The 24,883-nt window shown below is 43.9% G+C and overlaps 1 protein-coding gene and 40 non-coding genes across 48 annotated transcripts in view; 40 read left to right on the top strand and 1 right to left on the bottom strand.

The window, feature by feature from the left end:
- The window catches only part of cadpsa (Ca2+-dependent activator protein for secretion a), a 327,287-nt gene that overhangs the window by 157,203 nt on the left and 145,201 nt on the right, over positions 1-24,883 (bottom strand). The window lies entirely within an intron of this gene.
- On the top strand, positions 85-166 carry trnas-aga (transfer RNA serine (anticodon AGA)). Its single transcript has one exon. It is a non-coding gene; the product is annotated as a tRNA-Ser (tRNA).
- On the top strand, positions 810-922 carry trnal-caa (transfer RNA leucine (anticodon CAA)). The gene is made up of 2 exons: positions 810-847; positions 877-922. It is a non-coding gene; the product is annotated as a tRNA-Leu (tRNA).
- Positions 1,301-1,382, top strand: trnas-uga (transfer RNA serine (anticodon UGA)). The gene has a single exon. It is a non-coding gene; the product is annotated as a tRNA-Ser (tRNA).
- On the top strand, positions 2,134-2,246 carry trnal-caa (transfer RNA leucine (anticodon CAA)). The gene is made up of 2 exons: positions 2,134-2,171; positions 2,201-2,246. It is a non-coding gene; the product is annotated as a tRNA-Leu (tRNA).
- On the top strand, positions 2,625-2,706 carry trnas-uga (transfer RNA serine (anticodon UGA)). Its single transcript has one exon. It is a non-coding gene; the product is annotated as a tRNA-Ser (tRNA).
- On the top strand, positions 3,004-3,085 carry trnas-aga (transfer RNA serine (anticodon AGA)). Its single transcript has one exon. It is a non-coding gene; the product is annotated as a tRNA-Ser (tRNA).
- trnal-caa (transfer RNA leucine (anticodon CAA)) lies at positions 3,732-3,844 on the top strand. Its single transcript has 2 exons — positions 3,732-3,769; positions 3,799-3,844. It is a non-coding gene; the product is annotated as a tRNA-Leu (tRNA).
- Positions 4,223-4,304, top strand: trnas-uga (transfer RNA serine (anticodon UGA)). Its single transcript has one exon. It is a non-coding gene; the product is annotated as a tRNA-Ser (tRNA).
- On the top strand, positions 5,061-5,173 carry trnal-caa (transfer RNA leucine (anticodon CAA)). The gene is made up of 2 exons: positions 5,061-5,098; positions 5,128-5,173. It is a non-coding gene; the product is annotated as a tRNA-Leu (tRNA).
- Positions 5,552-5,633, top strand: trnas-uga (transfer RNA serine (anticodon UGA)). The gene has a single exon. It is a non-coding gene; the product is annotated as a tRNA-Ser (tRNA).
- Positions 6,390-6,502, top strand: trnal-caa (transfer RNA leucine (anticodon CAA)). The gene is made up of 2 exons: positions 6,390-6,427; positions 6,457-6,502. It is a non-coding gene; the product is annotated as a tRNA-Leu (tRNA).
- Positions 6,881-6,962, top strand: trnas-uga (transfer RNA serine (anticodon UGA)). Its single transcript has one exon. It is a non-coding gene; the product is annotated as a tRNA-Ser (tRNA).
- On the top strand, positions 7,717-7,829 carry trnal-caa (transfer RNA leucine (anticodon CAA)). Its single transcript has 2 exons — positions 7,717-7,754; positions 7,784-7,829. It is a non-coding gene; the product is annotated as a tRNA-Leu (tRNA).
- On the top strand, positions 8,208-8,289 carry trnas-uga (transfer RNA serine (anticodon UGA)). The gene has a single exon. It is a non-coding gene; the product is annotated as a tRNA-Ser (tRNA).
- Positions 8,587-8,668, top strand: trnas-aga (transfer RNA serine (anticodon AGA)). Its single transcript has one exon. It is a non-coding gene; the product is annotated as a tRNA-Ser (tRNA).
- On the top strand, positions 9,315-9,427 carry trnal-uaa (transfer RNA leucine (anticodon UAA)). Its single transcript has 2 exons — positions 9,315-9,352; positions 9,382-9,427. It is a non-coding gene; the product is annotated as a tRNA-Leu (tRNA).
- Positions 9,806-9,887, top strand: trnas-uga (transfer RNA serine (anticodon UGA)). The gene has a single exon. It is a non-coding gene; the product is annotated as a tRNA-Ser (tRNA).
- Positions 10,642-10,754, top strand: trnal-caa (transfer RNA leucine (anticodon CAA)). Its single transcript has 2 exons — positions 10,642-10,679; positions 10,709-10,754. It is a non-coding gene; the product is annotated as a tRNA-Leu (tRNA).
- On the top strand, positions 11,133-11,214 carry trnas-uga (transfer RNA serine (anticodon UGA)). Its single transcript has one exon. It is a non-coding gene; the product is annotated as a tRNA-Ser (tRNA).
- On the top strand, positions 11,966-12,078 carry trnal-caa (transfer RNA leucine (anticodon CAA)). The gene is made up of 2 exons: positions 11,966-12,003; positions 12,033-12,078. It is a non-coding gene; the product is annotated as a tRNA-Leu (tRNA).
- trnas-uga (transfer RNA serine (anticodon UGA)) lies at positions 12,457-12,538 on the top strand. The gene has a single exon. It is a non-coding gene; the product is annotated as a tRNA-Ser (tRNA).
- Positions 12,836-12,917, top strand: trnas-aga (transfer RNA serine (anticodon AGA)). Its single transcript has one exon. It is a non-coding gene; the product is annotated as a tRNA-Ser (tRNA).
- On the top strand, positions 13,564-13,676 carry trnal-caa (transfer RNA leucine (anticodon CAA)). Its single transcript has 2 exons — positions 13,564-13,601; positions 13,631-13,676. It is a non-coding gene; the product is annotated as a tRNA-Leu (tRNA).
- Positions 14,055-14,136, top strand: trnas-uga (transfer RNA serine (anticodon UGA)). Its single transcript has one exon. It is a non-coding gene; the product is annotated as a tRNA-Ser (tRNA).
- Positions 14,891-15,003, top strand: trnal-caa (transfer RNA leucine (anticodon CAA)). The gene is made up of 2 exons: positions 14,891-14,928; positions 14,958-15,003. It is a non-coding gene; the product is annotated as a tRNA-Leu (tRNA).
- On the top strand, positions 15,761-15,842 carry trnas-aga (transfer RNA serine (anticodon AGA)). Its single transcript has one exon. It is a non-coding gene; the product is annotated as a tRNA-Ser (tRNA).
- On the top strand, positions 16,484-16,596 carry trnal-uaa (transfer RNA leucine (anticodon UAA)). Its single transcript has 2 exons — positions 16,484-16,521; positions 16,551-16,596. It is a non-coding gene; the product is annotated as a tRNA-Leu (tRNA).
- trnas-uga (transfer RNA serine (anticodon UGA)) lies at positions 16,975-17,056 on the top strand. Its single transcript has one exon. It is a non-coding gene; the product is annotated as a tRNA-Ser (tRNA).
- On the top strand, positions 17,808-17,920 carry trnal-caa (transfer RNA leucine (anticodon CAA)). The gene is made up of 2 exons: positions 17,808-17,845; positions 17,875-17,920. It is a non-coding gene; the product is annotated as a tRNA-Leu (tRNA).
- trnas-uga (transfer RNA serine (anticodon UGA)) lies at positions 18,299-18,380 on the top strand. The gene has a single exon. It is a non-coding gene; the product is annotated as a tRNA-Ser (tRNA).
- trnas-aga (transfer RNA serine (anticodon AGA)) lies at positions 18,678-18,759 on the top strand. Its single transcript has one exon. It is a non-coding gene; the product is annotated as a tRNA-Ser (tRNA).
- trnal-caa (transfer RNA leucine (anticodon CAA)) lies at positions 19,406-19,518 on the top strand. Its single transcript has 2 exons — positions 19,406-19,443; positions 19,473-19,518. It is a non-coding gene; the product is annotated as a tRNA-Leu (tRNA).
- On the top strand, positions 19,897-19,978 carry trnas-uga (transfer RNA serine (anticodon UGA)). Its single transcript has one exon. It is a non-coding gene; the product is annotated as a tRNA-Ser (tRNA).
- On the top strand, positions 20,730-20,842 carry trnal-caa (transfer RNA leucine (anticodon CAA)). The gene is made up of 2 exons: positions 20,730-20,767; positions 20,797-20,842. It is a non-coding gene; the product is annotated as a tRNA-Leu (tRNA).
- On the top strand, positions 21,600-21,681 carry trnas-aga (transfer RNA serine (anticodon AGA)). Its single transcript has one exon. It is a non-coding gene; the product is annotated as a tRNA-Ser (tRNA).
- Positions 22,326-22,438, top strand: trnal-uaa (transfer RNA leucine (anticodon UAA)). Its single transcript has 2 exons — positions 22,326-22,363; positions 22,393-22,438. It is a non-coding gene; the product is annotated as a tRNA-Leu (tRNA).
- trnas-uga (transfer RNA serine (anticodon UGA)) lies at positions 22,817-22,898 on the top strand. The gene has a single exon. It is a non-coding gene; the product is annotated as a tRNA-Ser (tRNA).
- On the top strand, positions 23,653-23,765 carry trnal-caa (transfer RNA leucine (anticodon CAA)). The gene is made up of 2 exons: positions 23,653-23,690; positions 23,720-23,765. It is a non-coding gene; the product is annotated as a tRNA-Leu (tRNA).
- On the top strand, positions 24,144-24,225 carry trnas-uga (transfer RNA serine (anticodon UGA)). The gene has a single exon. It is a non-coding gene; the product is annotated as a tRNA-Ser (tRNA).
- Positions 24,523-24,604, top strand: trnas-aga (transfer RNA serine (anticodon AGA)). Its single transcript has one exon. It is a non-coding gene; the product is annotated as a tRNA-Ser (tRNA).

The following is a 24,883-nucleotide window of genomic DNA, read 5'->3' as shown; positions in this document are numbered from 1 at the left end:
CTGTAGGAGATGCTGTTTCTTTCTGCGGTGCCAACTGCTCCATTCAACAAGCACTAGCGTTAATATTAAACATGCATGTGTAAGGTTGTCGTGGCCGAGTGGTTAAGGCGATGGACTAGAAATCCATTGGGTTCTCCCCTCGTAGGTTCAAATCCTGCCGACAACGACCCCATTTTCTGTAAATCAGCTCTGTGTTGTTGATTGAGGAGAACTTTTTGAGCAATGCTGTCGTCAAGGTGTCACTGATGCCGTAGCTACCTGAGCAAACTTGGACCAAGTACAGCCATGGCTACAAGGCACGCTCTTGAAAACTCCTGTTGAAGGAATCAGGGTTGACTTGGCTTCTAGGATTTTAATTAGGGACCAGTCTGTTGAAATGAGACCAGCTGTTGGCCGTTGTTCAAGAGCGAGTTGTTTACATGGGGAAACAGGTTATTAAGAGTCAGCATGGCCAAGTGTTCTAATGAGCTACACAAAGTGGACTTCCTTCCACTGTGTATGAAGACTTTTGGTTTCCCAAGGAAGTTATGGGTTTGAGTAAAAGTCTTGTCAATATCTTTTCAACATGAGTCTGAACTCAGAAGTAGATACTTAAGTGACCAGACTATTGCGTTTTAGTTTCACAAGGATTACAGATTGTTACAATCCAGCATAGCCGATTACTCTCGGGCACTTGACAAAAGATGACTCCTACAGCAAATTGGGCTTTCTGCCTCCAAATGAAGGAATGTATTCAAAATGCACTGCTAAAAATTGCTGGGACGAGACTGGTTTCGGTTTTGTTTCCTTTGATTTCAATGTTGCTGTATGTCAGGATGGCCGAGTGGTCTAAGGCGCCAGACTCAAGAGATGCATCTTTCCTTAGTGATTTGGGCTTTCTGGTCTCCGAAGAGAGGCGTGGGTTCAAATCCCACTCCTGACACACTCTAATGATTTTTGATTCGGCTCTTGACACTTGTCCGACAGACTTCACTGCAGGTTTTGCATTTATCTTTGAATTGTGCGCTCATGATGTTGCAACCATCAAAATTGGCTGTTTAGTCTTAAAACCTGATTGTGTAAAACCGAGGAGACATGACAATAAGTGGATTTATTGTGATCCCGATTAACCCCATCTGACCAAAGTCAGCACGAGCCTAACCACTGGATGTCTGAATGTACATGGTTCTTGTGACATGCATGGAACAGAATAACAGCCAATCAAGCAGCCAGTTGAAACTTATACTGTTGCTGAAAATCAGAAATGGGGGCAATCACTGATGTTACTGCTAATGTTAGCACATAATGATAAAGCTCGGAATTTGTTGTGGCCGAGTGGTTAAGGCGATGGACTTGAAATCCATTGGGGTCTCCCTGCGTAGGTTCGAATCCTGCCGACAACGCAATTATTTTCTGGAATTTAGCTCTCTTTCTTCTCTTGGGTTCAGTTTCGTCAGAAAAATGGTGATGTCGGCAAGGTGTGACTGGTTACTCAGCGAATTGGGTCTTCTGATCAAATTAAAGTCTGGATTCAAAGCCCACTGTTGAAGGTGTGTCTGCCGAGTTCCTTTCTCGGAACTTACGATCGCTGCTAAAGGTTTGAAACACGCTATTTGGACCAAGTACAGCCATGGCTACAAGGCACGCTCTTGAAAACTCCTGTTGAAGGAATCAGGGTTGACTTGGCTTCTAGGATTTTAATTAGGGACCAGTCTGTTGAAATGAGACCAGCTGTTGGCCGTTGTTCAAGAGCGAGTGGTTTACATGGGGAAACAGGTTCTTAAGAGTCAGCATGGCCAAGTGTTCTAATGAGCTACACAAAGTGGACTTCCTTCCACTGTGTATGAAGACTTTTGGTTTCCCAAGGAAGGTATGGGTTTGAGTAAAAGTCTTGTCAATATCTTTTCAACATGAGTCTGAACTCAGCAGTAGATACTTAAGTGACCAGACTATTGCGTTTTAGTTTCACAAGGATTACAGATTGTTACAATCCAGCATAGCCGATTACTCTCGGGCACTTGACAAAAGATGACTCCTACAGCAAATTGGGCTTTCTGCCTCCAAATGAAGGAATGTATTCAAAATGCACTGCTAAAAATTGCTGGGACGAGACTGGTTTCGGTTTTGTTTCCTTTGATTTCAATGTTGCTGTATGTCAGGATGGCCGAGTGGTCTAAGGCGCCAGACTCAAGAGATGCATCTTTCCTTAGTGATTTGGGCTTTCTGGTCTCCGAAGGGAGGCGTGGGTTCAAATCCCACTCCTGACACACTCTAATGATTTTTGATTCGGCTCTTGACACTTGTCCGACAGACTTCACTGCAGGTTTTGCATTTATCTTTGAATTGTGCGCTCATGATGTTGCAACCATCAAAATTGTCTGTTTAGTCTTAAAACCTGATTGTGTAAAACCGAGGAGACATGACAATAAGTGGATTTATTGTGATCCCGATTAACCCCATCTGACCAAAGTCAGCACGAGCCTAACCACTGGATGTCTGAATGTACATGGTTCTTGTGACATGCATGGAACAGAATAACAGCCAATCAAGCAGCCAGTTGAAACTTATACTGTTGCTGAAAATCAGAAATGGGGGCAATCACTGATGTTACTGCTAATGTTAGCACATAATGAGAAAGCTCGGAAGTTGTTGTGGCCGAGTGGTTAAGGTGATGGACTTGAAATCCATTGAGGTCTTCCCGCGTAGGTTCGAATCCTACCGACAGCGCAATTATTTTCTGGAATTTAGCTCTCTTTCTTCTCTTGGGTTCAGTTTCGTCAGAAAAATGGTGATGTCGGCAAGGTGTGACTGGTTACTCAGCGAATTGGGTCTTCTGATCAAATTAAAGTCTGGATTCAAAGCCCACTGTTGAAGGTGTGTCTGCCGAGTTCCTTTCTCGGAACTTACGATCGCTGCTAAAGGTTTGAGACCCTCTGTAGGCTGTAGGAGATTCTGTTTCTTTCTGCGGTGCCAACTGCTCCATTCAACAAGCACTAGCGTTAATATTAAACATGCATGTGTAAGGTTGTCGTGGCCGAGTGGTTAAGGCGATGGACTAGAAATCCATTGGGTTCTCCCCTCGTAGGTTCAAATCCTGCCGACAATGACCCCATTTTCTGTAAATCAGCTCTGTGTTGTTGATTGAGGAGAACTTTTTGAGCAATGCTGTCGTCAAGGTGTCACTGATGCCGTAGCTACCTGAGCAAATTTGGACCAAGTACAGCCATGGCTACAAGGCACGCTCTTGAAAACTCCTGTTGAAGGAATCAGGGTTGACTTGGCTTCTAGGATTTTAATTAGGGACCAGTCTGTTGAAATGAGACCAGCTGTTGGCCGTTGTTCAAGAGCGAGTTGTTTACATGGGGAAACAGGTTCTTAAGAGTCAGCATGGCCAAGTGTTCTAATGAGCTACACAAAGTGGACTTCCTTCCACTGTGTATGAAGACTTTTGGTTTCCCAAGGAAGTTATGGGTTTGAGTAAAAGTCTTGTCAATATCTTTTCAACATGAGTCTGAACTCAGAAGTAGATACTTAAGTGACCAGACTATTGCGTTTTAGTTTCACAAGGATTACAGATTGTTACAATCCAGCATAGCCGATTACTCTCGGGCACTTGACAAAGGATGACTCCTCCAGCAAATTGGTTTCTGCCTCCAAATGAAGGAATGTATTCAAAATGCACTGCTAAAAATTGCTTTGCTGGGACGAGACTGGTTTCAGTTTTGTTTCCTTTGATTTCAATGTTGCTGTATGTCAGGATGGCCGAGTGGTCTAAGGCGCCAGACTCAAGAGATGCATCTTTCCTTAGTGATTTGGGCTTTCTGGTCTCCGAAGGGAGGCGTGGGTTCAAATCCCACTCCTGACACCCTCTAATGATTTTTGATTCGGCTCTTGACACTTGTCCGACAGACTTCACTGCAGGTTTTGCATTTATCTTTGAATTGTGCGCTCATGATGTTGCAACCATCAAAATTGGCTGTTTAGTCTTAAAACCTGATTGTGTAAAACCGAGGAGACATGACAATAAGTGGATTTATTGTGATCCCGATTAACCCCATCTGACCAAAGTCAGCACGAGCCTTACCACTGGATGTCTGAATGTACATGGTTCTTGTGACATGCATGGAACAGAATAACAGCCAATCAAGCAGCCAGTTGAAACTTATACTGTTGCTGAAAATCAGAAATGGGGGCAATCACTGATGTTACTGCTAATGTCAGCACATAATGATAAAGCTCTGAAGTTGTTGTGGCCGAGTGGTTAAGGCGATGGACTTGAAATCCATTGGGGTCTCCCTGCGTAGGTTCGAATCCTGCCGACAACGCAATTATTTTCTGGAATTTAGCTCTCTTTCTTCTCTTGGGTTCAGTTTCGTCAGAAAAATGGTGATGTCGGCAAGGTGTGACTGGTTACTCAGCGAATTGGGTCTTCTGATCAAATTAAAGTCTGGATTCAAAGCCCACTGTTGAAGGTGTGTCTGCCGAGTTCCTTTCTCGGAACTTACGATCGCTGCTAAAGGTTTGAGACACGCTATTTGGACCAAGTACAGCCATGGCTACAAGGCACGCTCTTGAAAACTCCTGTTGAAGGAATCAGGGTTGACTTGGCTTCTAGGATTTTAATTAGGGACCAGTCTGTTGAAATGAGACCAGCTGTTGGCCGTTGTTCAAGAGCGAGTGGTTTACATGGGGAAACAGGTTCTTAAGAGTCAGCATGGCCAAGTGTTCTAATGAGCTACACAAAGTGGACTTCCTTCCACTGTGTATGAAGACTTTTGGTTTCCCAAGGAAGGTATGGGTTTGAGTAAAAGTCTTGTCAATATCTTTTCAACATGAGTCTGAACTCAGCAGTAGATACTTAAGTGACCAGACTATTGCGTTTTAGTTTCACAAGGATTACAGATTGTTACAATCCAGCATAGCCGATTACTCTCGGGCACTTGACAAAAGATGACTCCTACAGCAAATTGGGCTTTCTGCCTCCAAATGAAGGAATGTATTCAAAATGCACTGCTAAAAATTGCTTTGCTGGGACGAGACTGGTTTCAGTTTTGTTTCCTTTGATTTCAATGTTGCTGTATGTCAGGATGGCCGAGTGGTCTAAGGCGCCAGACTCAAGAGATGCATCTTTCCTTAGTGATTTGGGCTTTCTGGTCTCCGAAGGGAGGCGTGGGTTCAAATCCCACTCCTGACACCCTCTAATGATTTTTGATTCGGCTCTTGACACTTGTCCGACAGACTTCACTGCAGGTTTTGCATTTATCTTTGAATTGTGCGCTCATGATGTTGCAACCATCAAAATTGGCTGTTTAGTCTTAAAACCTGATTGTGTAAAACCGAGGAGACATGACAATAAGTGGATTTATTGTGATCCCGATTAACCCCATCTGACCAAAGTCAGCACGAGCCTAACCACTGGATGTCTGAATGTAAATGGTTCTTGTGACATGCATGGAACAGAATAACAGCCAATCAAGCAGCCAGTTGAAACTTATACTGTTGCTGAAAATCAGAAATGGGGGCAATCACTGATGTTACTGCTAATGTCAGCACATAATGATAAAGCTCGGAAGTTGTTGTGGCCGAGTGGTTAAGGCGATGGACTTGAAATCCATTGGGGTCTCCCTGCGTAGGTTCGAATCCTGCCGACAACGCAATTAGTTTCTGGAATTTAGCTCTCTTTCTTCTCTTGGGTTCAGTTTCGTCAGAAAAATGGTGATGTCGGCAAGGTGTGACTGGTTACTCAGCGAATTGGGTCTTCTGATCAAATTAAAGTCTGGATTCAAAGCCCACTGTTGAAGGTGTGTCTGCCGAGTTCCTTTCTCGGAACTTACGATCGCTGCTAAAGGTTTGAGACACGCTATTTGGACCAAGTACAGCCATGGCTACAAGGCACGCTCTTGAAAACTCCTGTTGAAGGAATCAGGGTTGACTTGGCTTCTAGGATTTTAATTAGGGACCAGTCTGTTGAAATGAGACCAGCTGTTGGCCGTTGTTCAAGAGCGAGTGGTTTACATGGGGAAACAGGTTCTTAAGAGTCAGCATGGCCAAGTGTTCTAATGAGCTACACAAAGTGGACTTCCTTCCACTGTGTATGAAGACTTTTGGTTTCCCAAGGAAGGTATGGGTTTGAGTAAAAGTCTTGTCAATATCTTTTCAACATGAGTCTGAACTCAGCAGTAGATACTTAAGTGACCAGACTATTGCGTTTTAGTTTCACAAGGATTACAGATTGTTACAATCCAGCATAGCCGATTACTCTCGGGCACTTGACAAAAGATGACTCCTACAGCAAATTGGGCTTTCTGCCTCCAAATGAAGGAATGTATTCAAAATGCACTGCTAAAAATTGCTTTGCTGGGACGAGACTGGTTTCAGTTTTGTTTCCTTTGATTTCAATGTTGCTGTATGTCAGGATGGCCGAGTGGTCTAAGGCGCCAGACTCAAGAGATGCATCTTTCCTTAGTGATTTGGGCTTTCTGGTCTCCGAAGGGAGGCGTGGGTTCAAATCCCACTCCTGACACCCTCTAATGATTTTTGATTCGGCTCTTGACACTTGTCCGACAGACTTCACTGCAGGTTTTGCATTTATCTTTGAATTGTGCGCTCATGATGTTGCAACCATCAAAATTGGCTGTTTAGTCTTAAAACCTGATTGTGTAAAACCGAGGAGACATGACAATAAGTGGATTTATTGTGATCCCGATTAACCCCATCTGACCAAAGTCAGCACGAGCCTAACCACTGGATGTCTGAATGTACATGGTTCTTGTGACATGCATGGAACAGAATAACAGCCAATCAAGCAGCCAGTTGAAACTTATACTGTTGCTGAAAATCAGAAATGGGGGCAATCACTGATGTTACTGCTAATGTCAGCACATAATGATAAAGCTCGGAAGTTGTTGTGGCCGAGTGGTTAAGGCGATGGACTTGAAATCCATTGGGGTCTCCCTGCGTAGGTTCGAATCCTGCCGACAACGCAATTAGTTTCTGGAATTTAGCTCTCTTTCTTCTCTTGGGTTCAGTTTCGTCAGAAAAATGGTGATGTCGGCAAGGTGTGACTGGTTACTCAGCGAATTGGGTCTTCTGATCAAATTAAAGTCTGGATTCAAAGCCCACTGTTGAAGGTGTGTCTGCCGAGTTCCTTTCTCGGAACTTACGATCGCTGCTAAAGGTTTGAGACACGCTATTTGGACCAAGTACAGCCATGGCTACAAGGCACGCTCTTGAAAACTCCTGTTGAAGGAATCAGGGTTGACTTGGCTTCTAGGATTTTAATTAGGGACCAGTCTGTTGAAATGAGACCAGCTGTTGGCCGTTGTTCAAGAGCGAGTGGTTTACATGGGGAAACAGGTTCTTAAGAGTCAGCATGGCCAAGTGTTCTAATGAGCTACACAAAGTGGACTTCCTTCCACTGTGTATGAAGACTTTTGGTTTCCCAAGGAAGGTATGGGTTTGAGTAAAAGTCTTGTCAATATCTTTTCAACATGAGTCTGAACTCAGCAGTAGATACTTAAGTGACCAGACTATTGCGTTTTAGTTTCACAAGGATTACAGATTCTTACAATCCAGCATAGCCGATTACTCTCGGGCACTTGACAAAAGATGACTCCTACAGCAAATTGGGCTTTCTGCCTCCAAATGAAGGAATGTATTCAAAATGCACTGCTAAAAATTGTTGCTGGGACGAGACTGGTTTCGGTTTTGTTTCCTTTGATTTCAATGTTGCTGTATGTCAGGATGGCCGAGTGGTCTAAGGCGCCAGACTCAAGAGATGCATCTTTCCTTAGTGATTTGGGCTTTCTGGTCTCCGAAGGGAGGCGTGGGTTCAAATCCCACTCCTGACACCCTCTACTGATTTTTGATTCGGCTCTTGACACTTGTCCGACAGACTTCACTGCAGGTTTTGCATTTATCTTTGAATTGTGCGCTCATGATGTTGCAACCATCAAAATTGGCTGTTTAGTCTTAAAACCTGATTGTGTAAAACCGAGGAGACATGACAATAAGTGGATTTATTGTGATCCCGATTAACCCCATCTGACCAAAGTCAGCACGAGCCTAACCACTGGATGTCTGAATGTACATGGTTCTTGTGACATGCATGGAACAGAATAACAGCCAATCAAGCAGCCAGTTGAAACTTATACTGTTGCTGAAAATCAGAAATGGGGGCAATCACTGATGTTACTGCTAATGTTAGCACATAATGTTAAAGTTCAGAAGTTGTTGTGGCCGAGTGGTTAAGGTGATGGACTTGAAATCCATTGGGGTCTCCCCGTGTAGGTTCGAATCCTACCGACAGCGCAATTATTTTCTGGAATTTAGCTCTCTTTCTTCTCTTGGGTTCAGTTTCGTCAGAAAAATGGTGATGTCGGCAAGGTGTGACTGGTTACTCAGCGAATTGGGTCTTCTGATCAAATTAAAGTCTGGATTCAAAGCCCACTGTTGAAGGTGTGCCTGCCGAGTTCCTTTCTCGGAACTTACGATCGCTGCTAAAGGTTTGAGACCCTCTGTAGGCTGTAGGAGATGCTGTTTCTTTCTGCGGTGCCAACTGCTCCATTCAACAAGCACTAGCGTTAATATTAAACATGCATGTGTAAGGTTGTCGTGGCCGAGTGGTTAAGGCGATGGACTAGAAATCCATTGGGTTCTCCCCTCGTAGGTTCAAATCCTGCCGACAACGACCCCATTTTCTGTAAATCAGCTCTGTGTTGTTGATTGAGGAGAACTTTTTGAGCAATGCTGTCGTCAAGGTGTCACTGATGCCGTAGCTACCTGAGCAAATTTGGACCAAGTACAGCCATGGCTACAAGGCACGCTCTTGAAAACTCCTGTTGAAGGAATCAGGGTTGACTTGGCTTCTAGGATTTTAATTAGGGACCAGTCTGTTGAAATGAGACCAGCTGTTGGCCGTTGTTCAAGAGCGAGTTGTTTACATGGGGAAACAGGTTATTAAGAGTCAGCATGGCCAAGTGTTCTAATGAGCTACACAAAGTGGACTTCCTTCCACTGTGTATGAAGACTTTTGGTTTCCCAAGGAAGTTATGGGTTTGAGTAAAAGTCTTGTCAATATCTTTTCAACATGAGTCTGAACTCAGAAGTAGATACTTAAGTGACCAGACTATTGCGTTTTAGTTTCACAAGGATTACAGATTGTTACAATCCAGCATAGCCGATTACTCTCGGGCACTTGACAAAGGATGACTCCTCCAGCAAATTGGTTTCTGCCTCCAAATGAAGGAATGTATTCAAAATGCACTGCTAAAAATTGCTTTGCTGGGACGAGACTGGTTTCAGTTTTGTTTCCTTTGATTTCAATGTTGCTGTATGTCAGGATGGCCGAGTGGTCTAAGGCGCCAGACTTAAGAGATGCATCTTTCCTTAGTGATTTGGGCTTTCTGGTCTCCGAAGGGAGGCGTGGCTTCAAATCCCACTCCTCACATCCTCTAGTGATTTTTGATTCGGCTCTTGACACTTGTCCGACAGACTTCACTGCAGGTTTTGCATTTATCTTTGAATTGTGCGCTCATGATGTTGCAACCATCAAAATTGGCTGTTTAGTCTTAAAACCTGATTGTGTAAAACCGAGGAGACATGACAATAAGTGGATTTATTGTGATCCCGATTAACCCCATCTGACCAAAGTCAGCACGAGCCTAACCACTGGATGTCTGAATGTACATGGTTCTTGTGACATGCATGGAACAGAATAACAGCCAATCAAGCAGCCAGTTGAAACTTATACTGTTGCTGAAAATCAGAAATGGGGGCAATCACTGATGTTACTGCTAATGTTAGCACATAATGATAAAGCTCGGAAGTTGTTGTGGCCGATTGGTTAAGGTGATGGACTTGAAATCCATTTGGGTCTCCCCGCGTAGGTTCGAATCCTACCGACAGCGCAATTATTTTCTGGAATTTAGCTCTCTTTCTTCTCTTGGGTTCAGTTTCGTCAGAAAAATGGTGATGTCGGCAAGGTGTGACTGGTTACTCAGCGAATTGGGTCTTCTGATCAAATTAAAGTCTGGATTCAAAGCCCACTGTTGAAGGTGTGTCTGCCGAGTTCCTTTCTCGGAACTTACGATCGCTGCTAAAGGTTTGAGACACGCTATTTGGACCAAGTACAGCCATGGCTACAAGGCACGCTCTTGAAAACTCCTGTTGAAGGAATCAGGGTTGACTTGGCTTCTAGGATTTTAATTAGGGACCAGTCTGTTGAAATGAGACCAGCTGTTGGCCGTTGTTCAAGTGCGAGTGGTTTACATGGGGAAACAGGTTCTTAAGAGTCAGCATGGCCAAGTGTTCTAATGAGCTACACAAAGTGGACTTCCTTCCACTGTGTATGAAGACTTTTGGTTTCCCAAGGAAGGTATGGGTTTGAGTAAAAGTCTTGTCAATATCTTTTCAACATGAGTCTGAACTCAGCAGTAGATACTTAAGTGACCAGACTATTGCGTTTTAGTTTCACAAGGATTACAGATTGTTACAATCCAGCATAGCCGATTACTCTTGGGCACTTGACAAAAGATGACTCCTACAGCAAATTGGGCTTTCTGCCTCCAAATGAAGGAATGTATTCAAAATGCACTGCTAAAAATTGTTGCTGGGACGAGACTGGTTTCGGTTTTGTTTCCTTTGATTTCAATGTTGCTGTATGTCAGGATGGCCGAGTGGTCTAAGGCGCCAGACTCAAGAGATGCATCTTTCCTTAGTGATTTGGGCTTTCTGGTCTCCGAAGAGAGGCGTGGGTTCAAATCCCACTCCTGACACACTCTAATGATTTTTGATTCGGCTCTTGACACTTGTCCGACAGACTTCACTGCAGGTTTTGCATTTATCTTTGAATTGTGCGCTCATGATGTTGCAACCATCAAAATTGGCTGTTTAGTCTTAAAACCTGATTGTGTAAAACCGAGGAGACATGACAATAAGTGGATTTATTGTGATCCCGATTAACCCCATCTGACCAAAGTCAGCACGAGCCTAACCACTGGATGTCTGAATGTACATGGTTCTTGTGACATGCATGGAACAGAATAACAGCCAATCAAGCAGCCAGTTGAAACTTATACTGTTGCTGAAAATCAGAAATGGGGGCAATCACTGATGTTACTGCTAATGTTAGCACATAATGATAAAGCTCGGAAGTTGTTGTGGCCGAGTGGTTAAGGTGATGGACTTGAAATCCATTGGGGTCTCCCCGCGTAGGTTCGAATCCTGCCGACAACGCAATTATTTTCTGGAATTTAGCTCTCTTTCTTCTCTTGGGTTCAGTTTCGTCAGAAAAATGGTGATGTCGGCAAGGTGTGACTGGTTACTCAGCGAATTGGGTCTTCTGATCAAATTAAAGTCTGGATTCAAAGCCCACTGTTGAAGGTGTGTCTGCCGAGTTCCTTTCTCGGAACTTACGATCGCTGCTAAAGGTTTGAGACACGCTATTTGGACCAAGTACAGCCATGGCTACAAGGCACGCTCTTGAAAACTCCTGTTGAAGGAATCAGGGTTGACTTGGCTTCTAGGATTTTAATTAGGGACCAGTCTGTTGAAATGAGACCAGCTGTTGGCCGTTGTTCAAGTGCGAGTGGTTTACATGGGGAAACAGGTTCTTAAGAGTCAGCATGGCCAAGTGTTCTAATGAGCTACACAAAGTGGACTTCCTTCCACTGTGTATGAAGACTTTTGGTTTCCCAAGGAAGGTATGGGTTTGAGTAAAAGTCTTGTCAATATCTTTTCAACATGAGTCTGAACTCAGCAGTAGATACTTAAGTGACCAGACTATTGCGTTTTAGTTTCACAAGGATTACAGATTGTTACAATCCAGCATAGCCGATTACTCTCGGGCACTTGACAAAAGATGACTCCTACAGCAAATTGGGCTTTCTGCCTCCAAATGAAGGAATGTATTCAAAATGCACTGCTAAAAATTGCTGGGACGAGACTGGTTTCGGTTTTGTTTCCTTTGATTTCAATGTTGCTGTATGTCAGGATGGCCGAGTGGTCTAAGGCGCCAGACTCAAGAGATGCATCTTTCCTTAGTGATTTGGGCTTTCTGGTCTCCGAAGAGAGGCGTGGGTTCAAATCCCACTCCTGACACACTCTAATGATTTTTGATTCGGCTCTTGACACTTGTCCGACAGACTTCACTGCAGGTTTTGCATTTATCTTTGAATTGTGCGCTCATGATGTTGCAACCATCAAAATTGGCTGTTTAGTCTTAAAACCTGATTGTGTAAAACCGAGGAGACATGACAATAAGTGGATTTATTGTGATCCCGATTAACCCCATCTGACCAAAGTCAGCACGAGCCTAACCACTGGATGTCTGAATGTACATGGTTCTTGTGACATGCATGGAACAGAATAACAGCCAATCAAGCAGCCAGTTGAAACTTATACTGTTGCTGAAAATCAGAAATGGGGGCAATCACTGATGTTACTGCTAATGTTAGCACATAATGATAAAGCTCGGAAGTTGTTGTGGCCGATTGGTTAAGGTGATGGACTTGAAATCCATTTGGGTCTCCCCGCGTAGGTTCGAATCCTACCGACAGCGCAATTATTTTCTGGAATTTAGCTCTCTTTCTTCTCTTGGGTTCAGTTTCGTCAGAAAAATGGTGATGTCGGCAAGGTGTGACTGGTTACTCAGCGAATTGGGTCTTCTGATCAAATTAAAGTCTGGATTCAAAGCCCACTGTTGAAGGTGTGTCTGCCGAGTTCCTTTCTCTGAACTTACGATCGCTGCTAAAGGTTTGAGACCCTCTGTAGGTTGTAGGAGATGCTGTTTCTTTCTGCGGTGCCAACTGCTCCATTCAACAAGCACTAGCGTTAATATTAAACTTGCATGTGTAAGGTTGTCGTGGCCGAGTGGTTAAGGCAATGGACTAGAAATCCATTGGGTTCTCACCTCGTAGGTTCGAATCCTGCCGACAACGACCCCATTTTCTGTAAATCAGCTCTGTGTTGTTGATTGAGGAGAACTTTTTGAGCAATGCTGTCGTCAAGGTGTCACTGATGCCGTAGCTACCTGAGCAAATTTGGACCAAGTACAGCCATGGCTACAAGGCACGCTCTTGAAAACTCCTGTTGAAGGAATCAGGGTTGACTTGGCTTCTAGGATTTTAATTAGGGACCAGTCTGTTGAAATGAGACCAGCTGTTGGCCGTTGTTCAAGAGCGAGTTGTTTACATGGGGAAACAGGTTCTTAAGAGTCAGCATGGCCAAGTGTTCTAATGAGCTACACAAAGTGGACTTCCTTCCACTGTGTATGAAGACTTTTGGTTTCCCAAGGAAGTTATGGGTTTGAGTAAAAGTCTTGTCAATATCTTTTCAACATGAGTCTGAACTCAGAAGTAGATACTTAAGTGACCAGACTATTGCGTTTTAGTTTCACAAGGATTACAGATTGTTACAATCCAGCATAGCCGATTACTCTCGGGCACTTGACAAAGGATGACTCCTCCAGCAAATTGGTTTCTGCCTCCAAATGAAGGAATGTATTCAAAATGCACTGCTAAAAATTGCTTTGCTGGGACGAGACTGGTTTCAGTTTTGTTTCCTTTGATTTCAATGTTGATGTATGTCAGGATGGCCGAGTGGTCTAAGGCGCCAGACTCAAGAGATGCATCTTTCCTTAGTGATTTGGGCTTTCTGGTCTCCGAAGGGAGGCGTGGGTTCAAATCCCACTCCTGACACCCTCTAGTGATTTTTGATTCGGCTCTTGACACTTGTCCGACAGACTTCACTGCAGGTTTTGCATTTATCTTTGAATTGTGCGCTCATGATGTTGCAACCATCAAAATTGGCTGTTTAGTCTTAAAACCTGATTGTGTAAAACCGAGGAGACATGACAATAAGTGGATTTATTGTGATCCCGATTAACCCCATCTGACCAAAGTCAGCACGAGCCTTACCACTGGATGTCTGAATGTACATGGTTCTTGTGACATGCATGGAACAGAATAACAGCCAATCAAGCAGCCAGTTGAAACTTATACTGTTGCTGAAAATCAGAAATGGGGGCAATCACTGATGTTACTGCTAATGTCAGCACATAATGATAAAGCTCGGAAGTTGTTGTGGCCGAGTGGCTAAGGCGATGGACTTGAAATCCATTGGGGTCTCCCTGCGTAGGTTCGAATCCTGCCGACAACGCAATTATTTTCTGGAATTTAGCTCTCTTTCTTCTCTTGGGTTCAGTTTCGTCAGAAAAATGGTGATGTCGGCAAGGTGTGACTGGTTACTCAGCGAATTGGGTCTTCTGATCAAATTAAAGTCTGGATTCAAAGCCCACTGTTGAAGGTGTGTCTGCCGAGTTCCTTTCTCGGAACTTACGATCGCTGCTAAAGGTTTGAGACACGCTATTTGGACCAAGTACAGCCATGGCTACAAGGCACACTCTTGAAAACTCCTGTTGAAGGAATCAGGGTTGACTTGGCTTCTAGGATTTTAATTAGGGACCAGTCTGTTGAAATGAGACCAGCTGTTGGCCGTTGTTCAAGTGCGAGTGGTTTACATGGGGAAACAGGTTCTTAAGAGTCAGCATGGCCAAGTGTTCTAATGAGCTACACAAAGTGGACTTCCTTCCACTGTGTATGAAGACTTTTGGTTTCCCAAGGAAGGTATGGGTTTGAGTAAAAGTCTTGTCAATATCTTTTCAACATGAGTCTGAACTCAGCAGTAGATACTTAAGTGACCAGACTATTGCGTTTTAGTTTCACAAGGATTACAGATTGTTACAATCCAGCATAGCCGATTACTCTTGGGCACTTGACAAAAGATGACTCCTACAGCAAATTGGGCTTTCTGCCTCCAAATGAAGGAATGTATTCAAAATGCACTGCTAAAAATTGTTGCTGGGACGAGACTGGTTTCGGTTTTGTTTCCTTTGATTTCAATGTTGCTGTATGTCAGGATGGCCGAGTGGTCTAAGGCGCCAGACTCAAGAGATGCATCTTTCCTTAGTGATTTGGGCTTTCTGGTCTCCGAAGAGAGGCGTGGGTTCAAATCCCACTCCTGACACACTCTAATGATTTTTGATTCGGCTCTTGACACTTGTCCGACAGACTTCACTGCAGGTTTTGCATTTATCTTTGAATTGTGCGCTCATGATGTTGCAACCATCAAAATTGGCTGTTTAGTCTTAAAACCTGATTGTGTAAAACCGAGGAGACATGACAATAAGTGGATTTATTGTGATCCCGATTAACCCCATCTGACCAAAGTCAGCACGAGCCTAACCACTGGATGTCTGAATGTACATGGTTCTTGTGACATGCATGGAACAGAATAACAGCCAATCAAGCAGCCAGTTGAAACTTATACTGTTGCTGAAAATCAGAAATGGGGGCAATCACTGATGTTACTGCTAATGTTAGCACATAATGATAAAGCTCGGAAGTTGTTGTGGCCGAGTGGTTAAGGTGATGGACTTTAAATCCATTGGGGTCTCCCCGCGTAGGTTCGAATACTACCGACAGCGCATTTATTTTCTGGAATTTAGCTCTCTTTCTTCTCTTGGGTTCAGTTTCGTCAGAAAAATGGTGATGTCGGCAAGGTGTGACTGGTTACTCAGCGAATTGGGTCTTCTGATCAAATTAAAGTCTGGATTCAAAGCCCACTGTTGAAGGTGTGTCTGCCGAGTTCCTTTCTCGGAACTTACGATCGCTGCTAAAGGTTTGAGACCCTCTGTAGGCTGTAGGAGATGCTGTTTCTTTCTGCGGTGCCAACTGCTCCATTCAACAAGCACTAGCGTTAATATTAAACATGCATGTGTAAGGTTGTCGTGGCCGAGTGGTTAAGGCGATGGACTAGAAATTCATTGGGTTCTCCCCTCGTAGGTTCGAATCCTGCCGACAACGACCCCATTTTCTGTAAATCAGCTCTGTGTTGTTGATTGAGGAGAACTTTTTGAGCAATGCTGTCGTCAAGGTGTCACTGATGCTGTAGCTACCTGAGCAAATTTGGACCAAGTACAGCCATGGCTACAAGGCACGCTCTTGAAAACTCCTGTTGAAGGAATCAGGGTTGACTTGGCTTCTAGGATTTTAATTAGGGACCAGTCTGTTGAAATGAGACCAGCTGTTGGCCGTTGTTCAAGAGCGAGTTGTTTACATGGGGAAACAGGTTATTAAGAGTCAGCATGGCCAAGTGTTCTAATGAGCTACACAAAGTGGACTTCCTTCCACTGTGTATGAAGACTTTTGGTTTCCCAAGGAAGTTATGGGTTTGAGTAAAAGTCTTGTCAATATCTTTTCAACATGAGTCTGAACTCAGAAGTAGATACTTAAGTGACCAGACTATTGCGTTTTAGTTTCACAAGGATTACAGATTGTTACAATCCAGCATAGCCGATTACTCTCGGGCACTTGACAAAGGATGACTCCTCCAGCAAATTGGTTTCTGCCTCCAAATGAAGGAATGTATTCAAAATGCACTGCTAAAAATTGCTGGGACGAGACTGGTTTCAGTTTTGTTTCCTTTGATTTCAATGTTGATGTATGTCAGGATGGCCGAGTGGTCTAAGGCGCCAGACTTAAGAGATGCATCTTTCCTTAGTGATTTGGGCTTTCTGGTCTCCGAAGGGAGGCGTGGGTTCAAATCCCACTCCTGACACCCTCTAGTGATTTTTGATTCGGCTCTTGACACTTGTCCGACAGACTTCACTGCAGGTTTTGCATTTATCTTTGAATTGTGCGCTCATGATGTTGCAACCATCAAAATTGGCTGTTTAGTCTTAAAACCTGATTGTGTAAAACCGAGGAGACATGACAATAAGTGGATTTATTGTGATCCCGATTAACCCCATCTGACCAAAGTCAGCACGAGCCTTACCACTGGATGTCTGAATGTACATGGTTCTTGTGACATGCATGGAACAGAATAACAGCCAATCAAGCAGCCAGTTGAAACTTATACTGTTGCTGAAAATCAGAAATGGGGGCAATCACTGATGTTACTGCTAATGTCAGCACATAATGATAAAGCTCTGAAGTTGTTGTGGCCGAGTGGTTAAGGCGATGGACTTGAAATCCATTGGGGTCTCCCTGCGTAGGTTCGAATCCTGCCGACAACGCAATTATATTCTGGAATTTAGCTCTCTTTCTTCTCTTGGGTTCAGTTTCGTCAGAAAAATGGTGATGTCGGCAAGGTGTGACTGGTTACTCAGCGAATTGGGTCTTCTGATCAAATTAAAGTCTGGATTCAAAGCCCACTGTTGAAGGTGTGTCTGCCGAGTTCCTTTCTCGGAACTTACGATCGCTGCTAAAGGTTTGAGACACGCTATTTGGACCAAGTACAGCCATGGCTACAAGGCACGCTCTTGAAAACTCCTGTTGAAGGAATCAGGGTTGACTTGGCTTCTAGGATTTTAATTAGGGACCAGTCTGTTGAAATGAGACCAGCTGTTGGCCGTTGTTCAAGTGCGAGTGGTTTACATGGGGAAACAGGTTCTTAAGAGTCAGCATGGCCAAGTGTTCTAATGAGCTACACAAAGTGGACTTCCTTCCACTGTGTATGAAGACTTTTGGTTTCGCAAGGAAGGTATGGGTTTGAGTAAAAGTCTTGTCAATATCTTTTCAACATGAGTCTGAACTCAGCAGTAGATACTTAAGTGACCAGACTATTGCGTTTTAGTTTCACAAGGATTACAGATTGTTACAATCCAGCATAGTCGATTACTCTCGGGCACTTGACAAAAGATGACTCCTACAGCAAATTGGGCTTTCTGCCTCCAAATGAAGGAATGTATTCAAAATGCACTGCTAAAAATTGCTGGGACGAGACTGGTTTCGGTTTTGTTTCCTTTGATTTCAATGTTGCTGTATGTCAGGATGGCCGAGTGGTCTAAGGCGCCAGACTCAAGAGATGCATCTTTCCTTAGTGATTTGGGCTTTCTGGTCTCTGAAGAGAGGCGTGGGTTCAAATCCCACTCCTGACACACTCTAATGATTTTTGATTCGGCTCTTGACACTTGTCCGACAGACTTCACTGCAGGTTTTGCATTTATCTTTGAATTGTGCGCTCATGATGTTGCAACCATCAAAATTGGCTGTTTAGTCTTAAAACCTGATTGTGTAAAACCGAGGAGACATGACAATAAGTGGATTTATTGTGATCCCGATTAACCCCATCTGACCAAAGTCAGCACGAGCCTAACCACTGGATGTCTGAATGTACATGGTTCTTGTGACATGCATGGAACAGAATAACAGCCAATCAAGCAGCCAGTTGAAACTTATACTGTTGCTGAAAATCAGAAATGGGGGCAATCACTGATGTTACTGCTAATGTTAGCACATAATGATAAAGCTCGGAAGTTGTTGTGGCCGAGTGGTTAAGGTGATGGACTTGAAATCCATTGGGGTCTCCCCGCGTAGGTTCGAATCCTACCGACAGCGCAATTATTTTCTGGAATTTAGCTCTCTTAATTCTCTTGGGTTCAGTTTCGTCAGAAAAATGGTGATGTCGGCAAGGTGTGACTGGTTACTCAGCGAATTGGGTCTTCTGATCAAATTAAAGTCTGGATTCAAAGCCCACTGTTGAAGGTGTGTCTGCCGAGTTCCTTTCTCTGAACTTACGATCGCTGCTAAAGGTTTGAGACCCTCTGTAGGCTGTAGGAGATGCTGTTTCTTTCTGCGGTGCCAACTGCTCCATTCAACAAGCACTAGCGTTAATATTAAACATGCATGTGTAAGGTTGTCGTGGCCGAGTGGTTAAGGAGATGGACTAGAAATCCATTGGGTTCTCACCTCGTAGGTTCGAATCCTGCCGACAACGACCCCATTTTCTGTAAATCAGCTCTGTGTTGTTGATTGAGGAGAACTTTTTGAGCAATGCTGTCGTCAAGGTGTCACTGATGCCGTAGCTACCTGAGCAAATTTGGACCAAGTACAGCCATGGCTACAAGGCACGCTCTTGAAAACTCCTGTTGAAGGAATCAGGGTTGACTTGGCTTCTAGGATTTTAATTAGGGACCAGTCTGTTGAAATGAGACCAGCTGTTGGCCGTTGTTCAAGAGCGAGTTGTTTACATGGGGAAACAGGTTCTTAAGAGTCAGCATGGCCAAGTGTTCTAATGAGCTACACAAAGTGGACTTCCTTCCACTGTGTATGAAGACTTTTGGTTTCCCAAGGAAGTTATGGGTTTGAGTAAAAGTCTTGTCAATATCTTTTCAACATGAGTCTGAACTCAGAAGTAGATACTTAAGTGACCAGACTATTGCGTTTTAGTTTCACAAGGATTACAGATTGTTACAATCCAGCATAGCCGATTACTCTCGGGCACTTGACAAAGGATGACTCCTCCAGCAAATTGGTTTCTGCCTCCAAATGAAGGAATGTATTCAAAATGCACTGCTAAAAATTGCTTTGCTGGGACGAGACTGGTTTCAGTTTTGTTTCCTTTGATTTCAATGTTGATGTATGTCAGGATGGCCGAGTGGTCTAAGGCGCCAGACTCAAGAGATGCATCTTTCATTAGTGATTTGGGCTTTCTGGTCTCCGAAGGGAGGCGTGGGTTCAAATCCCACTCCTGACACCCTCTAGTGATTTTTGATTCGGCTCTTGACACTTGTCCGACAGACTTCACTGCAGGTTTTGCATTTATCTTTGAATTGTGCGCTCATGATGTTGCAACCATCAAAATTGGCTGTTTAGTCTTAAAACCTGATTGTGTAAAACCGAGGAGACATGACAATAAGTGGATTTATTGTGATCCCGATTAACCCCATCTGACCAAAGTCAGCACGAGCCTTACCACTGGATGTCTGAATGTACATGGTTCTTGTGACATGCATGGAACAGAATAACAGCCAATCAAGCAGCCAGTTGAAACTTATACTGTTGCTGAAAATCAGAAATGGGGGCAATCACTGATGTTACTGCTAATGTCAGCACATAATGATAAAGCTCGGAAGTTGTTGTGGCCGAGTGGCTAAGGCGATGGACTTGAAATCCATTGGGGTCTCCCTGCGTAGGTTCGAATCCTGCCGACAACGCAATTATTTTCTGGAATTTAGCTCTCTTTCTTCTCTTGGGTTCAGTTTCGTCAGAAAAATGGTGATGTCGGCAAGGTGTGACTGGTTACTCAGCGAATTGGGTCTTCTGATCAAATTAAAGTCTGGATTCAAAGCCCACTGTTGAAGGTGTGTCTGCCGAGTTCCTTTCTCGGAACTTACGATCGCTGCTAAAGGTTTGAGACACGCTATTTGGACCAAGTACAGCCATGGCTACAAGGCACGCTCTTGAAAACTCCTGTTGAAGGAATCAGGGTTGACTTGGCTTCTAGGATTTTAATTAGGGACCAGTCTGTTGAAATGAGACCAGCTGTTGGCCGTTGTTCAAGTGCGAGTGGTTTACATGGGGAAACAGGTTCTTAAGAGTCAGCATGGCCAAGTGTTCTAATGAGCTACACAAAGTGGACTTCCTTCCACTGTGTATGAAGACTTTTGGTTTCCCAAGGAAGGTATGGGTTTGAGTAAAAGTCTTGTCAATATCTTTTCAACATGAGTCTGAACTCAGCAGTAGATACTTAAGTGACCAGACTATTGCGTTTTAGTTTCACAAGGATTACAGATTGTTACAATCCAGCATAGCCGATTACTCTTGGGCACTTGACAAAAGATGACTCCTACAGCAAATTGGGCTTTCTGCCTCCAAATGAAGGAATGTATTCAAAATGCACTGCTAAAAATTGCTGGGACGAGACTGGTTTCGGTTTTGTTTCCTTTGATTTCAATGTTGCTGTATGTCAGGATGGCCGAGTGGTCTAAGGCGCCAGACTCAAGAGATGCATCTTTCCTTAGTGATTTGGGCTTTCTGGTCTCCGAAGAGAGGCGTGGGTTCAAATCCCACTCCTGACACACTCTAATGATTTTTGATTCGGCTCTTGACACTTGTCCGACAGACTTCACTGCAGGTTTTGCATTTATCTTTGAATTGTGCGCTCATGATGTTGCAACCATCAAAATTGGCTGTTTAGTCTTAAAACCTGATTGTGTAAAACCGAGGAGACATGACAATAAGTGGATTTATTGTGATCCCGATTAACCCCATCTGACCAAAGTCAGCACGAGCCTAACCACTGGATGTCTGAATGTACATGGTTCTTGTGACATGCATGGAACAGAATAACAGCCAATCAAGCAGCCAGTTGAAACTTATACTGTTGCTGAAAATCAGAAATGGGGGCAATCACTGATGTTACTGCTAATGTTAGCACATAATGATAAAGCTCGGAAGTTGTTGTGGCCGAGTGGTTAAGGTGATGGACTTTAAATCCATTGGGGTCTCCCCGCGTAGGTTCGAATCCTACCGACAGCGCATTTATTTTCTGGAATTTAGCTCTCTTTCTTCTCTTGGGTTCAGTTTCGTCAGAAAAATGGTGATGTCGGCAAGGTGTGACTGGTTACTCAGCGAATTGGGTCTTCTGATCAAATTAAAGTCTGGATTCAAAGCCCACTGTTGAAGGTGTGTCTGCCGAGTTCCTTTCTCGGAACTTACGATCGCTGCTAAAGGTTTGAGACCCTCTGTAGGCTGTAGGAGATGCTGTTTCTTTCTGCGGTGCCAACTGCTCCATTCAACAAGCACTAGCGTTAATATTAAACATGCATGTGTAAGGTTGTCGTGGCCGAGTGGTTAAGGCGATGGACTAGAAATTCATTGGGTTCTCCCCTCGTAGGTTCGAATCCTGCCGACAACGACCCCATTTTCTGTAAATCAGCTCTGTGTTGTTGATTGAGGAGAACTTTTTGAGCAATGCTGTCGTCAAGGTGTCACTGATGCTGTAGCTACCTGAGCAAATTTGGACCAAGTACAGCCATGGCTACAAGGCACGCTCTTGAAAACTCCTGTTGAAGGAATCAGGGTTGACTTGGCTTCTAGGATTTTAATTAGGGACCAGTCTGTTGAAATGAGACCAGCTGTTGGCCGTTGTTCAAGAGCGAGTTGTTTACATGGGGAAACAGGTTATTAAGAGTCAGCATGGCCAAGTGTTCTAATGAGCTACACAAAGTGGACTTCCTTCCACTGTGTATGAAGACTTTTGGTTTCCCAAGGAAGTTATGGGTTTGAGTAAAAGTCTTGTCAATATCTTTTCAACATGAGTCTGAACTCAGAAGTAGATACTTAAGTGACCAGACTATTGCGTTTTAGTTTCACAAGGATTACAGATTGTTACAATCCAGCATAGCCGATTACTCTCGGGCACTTGACAAAGGATGACTCCTCCAGCAAATTGGTTTCTGCCTCCAAATGAAGGAATGTATTCAAAATGCACTGCTAAAAATTGTTGCTGGGACGAGACTGGTTTCAGTTTTGTTTCCTTTGATTTCAATGTTGATGTATGTCAGGATGGCCGAGTGGTCTAAGGCGCCAGACTTAAGAGATGCATCTTTCCTTAGTGATTTGGGCTTTCTGGTCTCCGAAGGGAGGCGTGGGTTCAAATCCCACTCCTGACACCCTCTAGTGATTTTTGATTCGGCTCTTGACACTTGTCCGACAGACTTCACTGCAGGTTTTGCATTTATCTTTGAATTGTGCGCTCATGATGTTGCAACCATCAAAATTGGCTGTTTAGTCTTAAAACCTGATTGTGTAAAACCGAGGAGACATGACAATAAGTGGATTTATTGTGATCCCGATTAACCCCATCTGACCAAAGTCAGCACGAGCCTTACCACTGGATGTCTGAATGTACATGGTTCTTGTGACATGCATGGAACAGAATAACAGCCAATCAAGCAGCCAGTTGAAACTTATACTGTTGCTGAAAATCAGAAATGGGGGCAATCACTGATGTTACTGCTAATGTCAGCACATAATGATAAAGCTCTGAAGTTGTTGTGGCCGAGTGGTTAAGGCGATGGACTTGAAATCCATTGGGGTCTCCCTGCGTAGGTTCGAATCCTGCCGACAACGCAATTATATTCTGGAATTTAGCTCTCTTTCTTCTCTTGGGTTCAGTTTCGTCAGAAAAATGGTGATGTCGGCAAGGTGTGACTGGTTACTCAGCGAATTGGGTCTTCTGATCAAATTAAAGTCTGGATTCAAAGCCCACTGTTGAAGGTGTGTCTGCCGAGTTCCTTTCTCGGAACTTACGATCGCTGCTAAAGGTTTGAGACACGCTATTTGGACCAAGTACAGCCATGGCTACAAGGCACGCTCTTGAAAACTCCTGTTGAAGGAATCAGGGTTGACTTGGCTTCTAGGATTTTAATTAGGGACCAGTCTGTTGAAATGAGACCAGCTGTTGGCCGTTGTTCAAGAGCGAGTGGTTTACATGGGGAAACAGGTTCTTAAGAGTCAGCATGGCCAAGTGTTCTAATGAGCTACACAAAGTGGACTTCCTTCCACTGTGTATGAAGACTTTTGGTTTCCCAAGGAAGGTATGGGTTTGAGTAAAAGTCTTGTCAATATCTTTTCAACATGAGTCTGAACTCAGCAGTAGATACTTAAGTGACCAGACTATTGCGTTTTAGTTTCACAAGGATTACAGATTCTTACAATCCAGCATAGCCGATTACTCTCGGGCACTTGACAAAAGATGACTCCTACAGCAAATTGGGCTTTCTGCCTCCAAATGAAGGAATGTATTCAAAATGCACTGCTAAAAATTGTTGCTGGGACGAGACTGGTTTCGGTTTTGTTTCCTTTGATTTCAATGTTGCTGTATGTCAGGATGGCCGAGTGGTCTAAGGCGCCAGACTCAAGAGATGCATCTTTCCTTAGTGATTTGGGCTTTCTGGTCTCCGAAGGGAGGCGTGGGTTCAAATCCCACTCCTGACACCCTCTACTGATTTTTGATTCGGCTCTTGACACTTGTCCGACAGACTTCACTGCAGGTTTTGCATTTATCTTTGAATTGTGCGCTCATGATGTTGCAACCATCAAAATTGGCTGTTTAGTCTTAAAACCTGATTGTGTAAAACCGAGGAGACATGACAATAAGTGGATTTATTGTGATCCCGATTAACCCCATCTGACCAAAGTCAGCACGAGCCTAACCACTGGATGTCTGAATGTACATGGTTCTTGTGACATGCATGGAACAGAATAACAGCCAATCAAGCAGCCAGTTGAAACTTATACTGTTGCTGAAAATCAGAAATGGGGGCAATCACTGATGTTACTGCTAATGTTAGCACATAATGTTAAAGTTCAGAAGTTGTTGTGGCCGAGTGGTTAAGGTGATGGACTTGAAATCCATTGGGGTCTCCCCGTGTAGGTTCGAATCCTACCGACAGCGCAATTATTTTCTGGAATTTAGCTCTCTTTCTTCTCTTGGGTTCAGTTTCGTCAGAAAAATGGTGATGTCGGCAAGGTGTGACTGGTTACTCAGCGAATTGGGTCTTCTGATCAAATTAAAGTCTGGATTCAAAGCCCACTGTTGAAGGTGTGCCTGCCGAGTTCCTTTCTCGGAACTTACGATCGCTGCTAAAGGTTTGAGACCCTCTGTAGGCTGTAGGAGATGCTGTTTCTTTCTGCGGTGCCAACTGCTCCATTCAACAAGCACTAGCGTTAATATTAAACATGCATGTGTAAGGTTGTCGTGGCCGAGTGGTTAAGGCGATGGACTAGAAATCCATTGGGTTCTCCCCTCGTAGGTTCAAATCCTGCCGACAACGACCCCATTTTCTGTAAATCAGCTCTGTGTTGTTGATTGAGGAGAACTTTTTGAGCAATGCTGTCGTCAAGGTGTCACTGATGCCGTAGCTACCTGAGCAAATTTGGACCAAGTACAGCCATGGCTACAAGGCACGCTCTTGAAAACTCCTGTTGAAGGAATCAGGGTTGACTTGGCTTCTAGGATTTTAATTAGGGACCAGTCTGTTGAAATGAGACCAGCTGTTGGCCGTTGTTCAAGAGCGAGTTGTTTACATGGGGAAACAGGTTATTAAGAGTCA

The sequence above is a fragment of the Festucalex cinctus genome, chromosome 8 (genome assembly GCF_051991245.1).
Source record: "Festucalex cinctus isolate MCC-2025b chromosome 8, RoL_Fcin_1.0, whole genome shotgun sequence".
Taxonomy (NCBI): Eukaryota; Metazoa; Chordata; class Actinopteri; order Syngnathiformes; family Syngnathidae; genus Festucalex; species Festucalex cinctus.
This window is presented reverse-complemented; position numbering and strand designations above follow the sequence as displayed.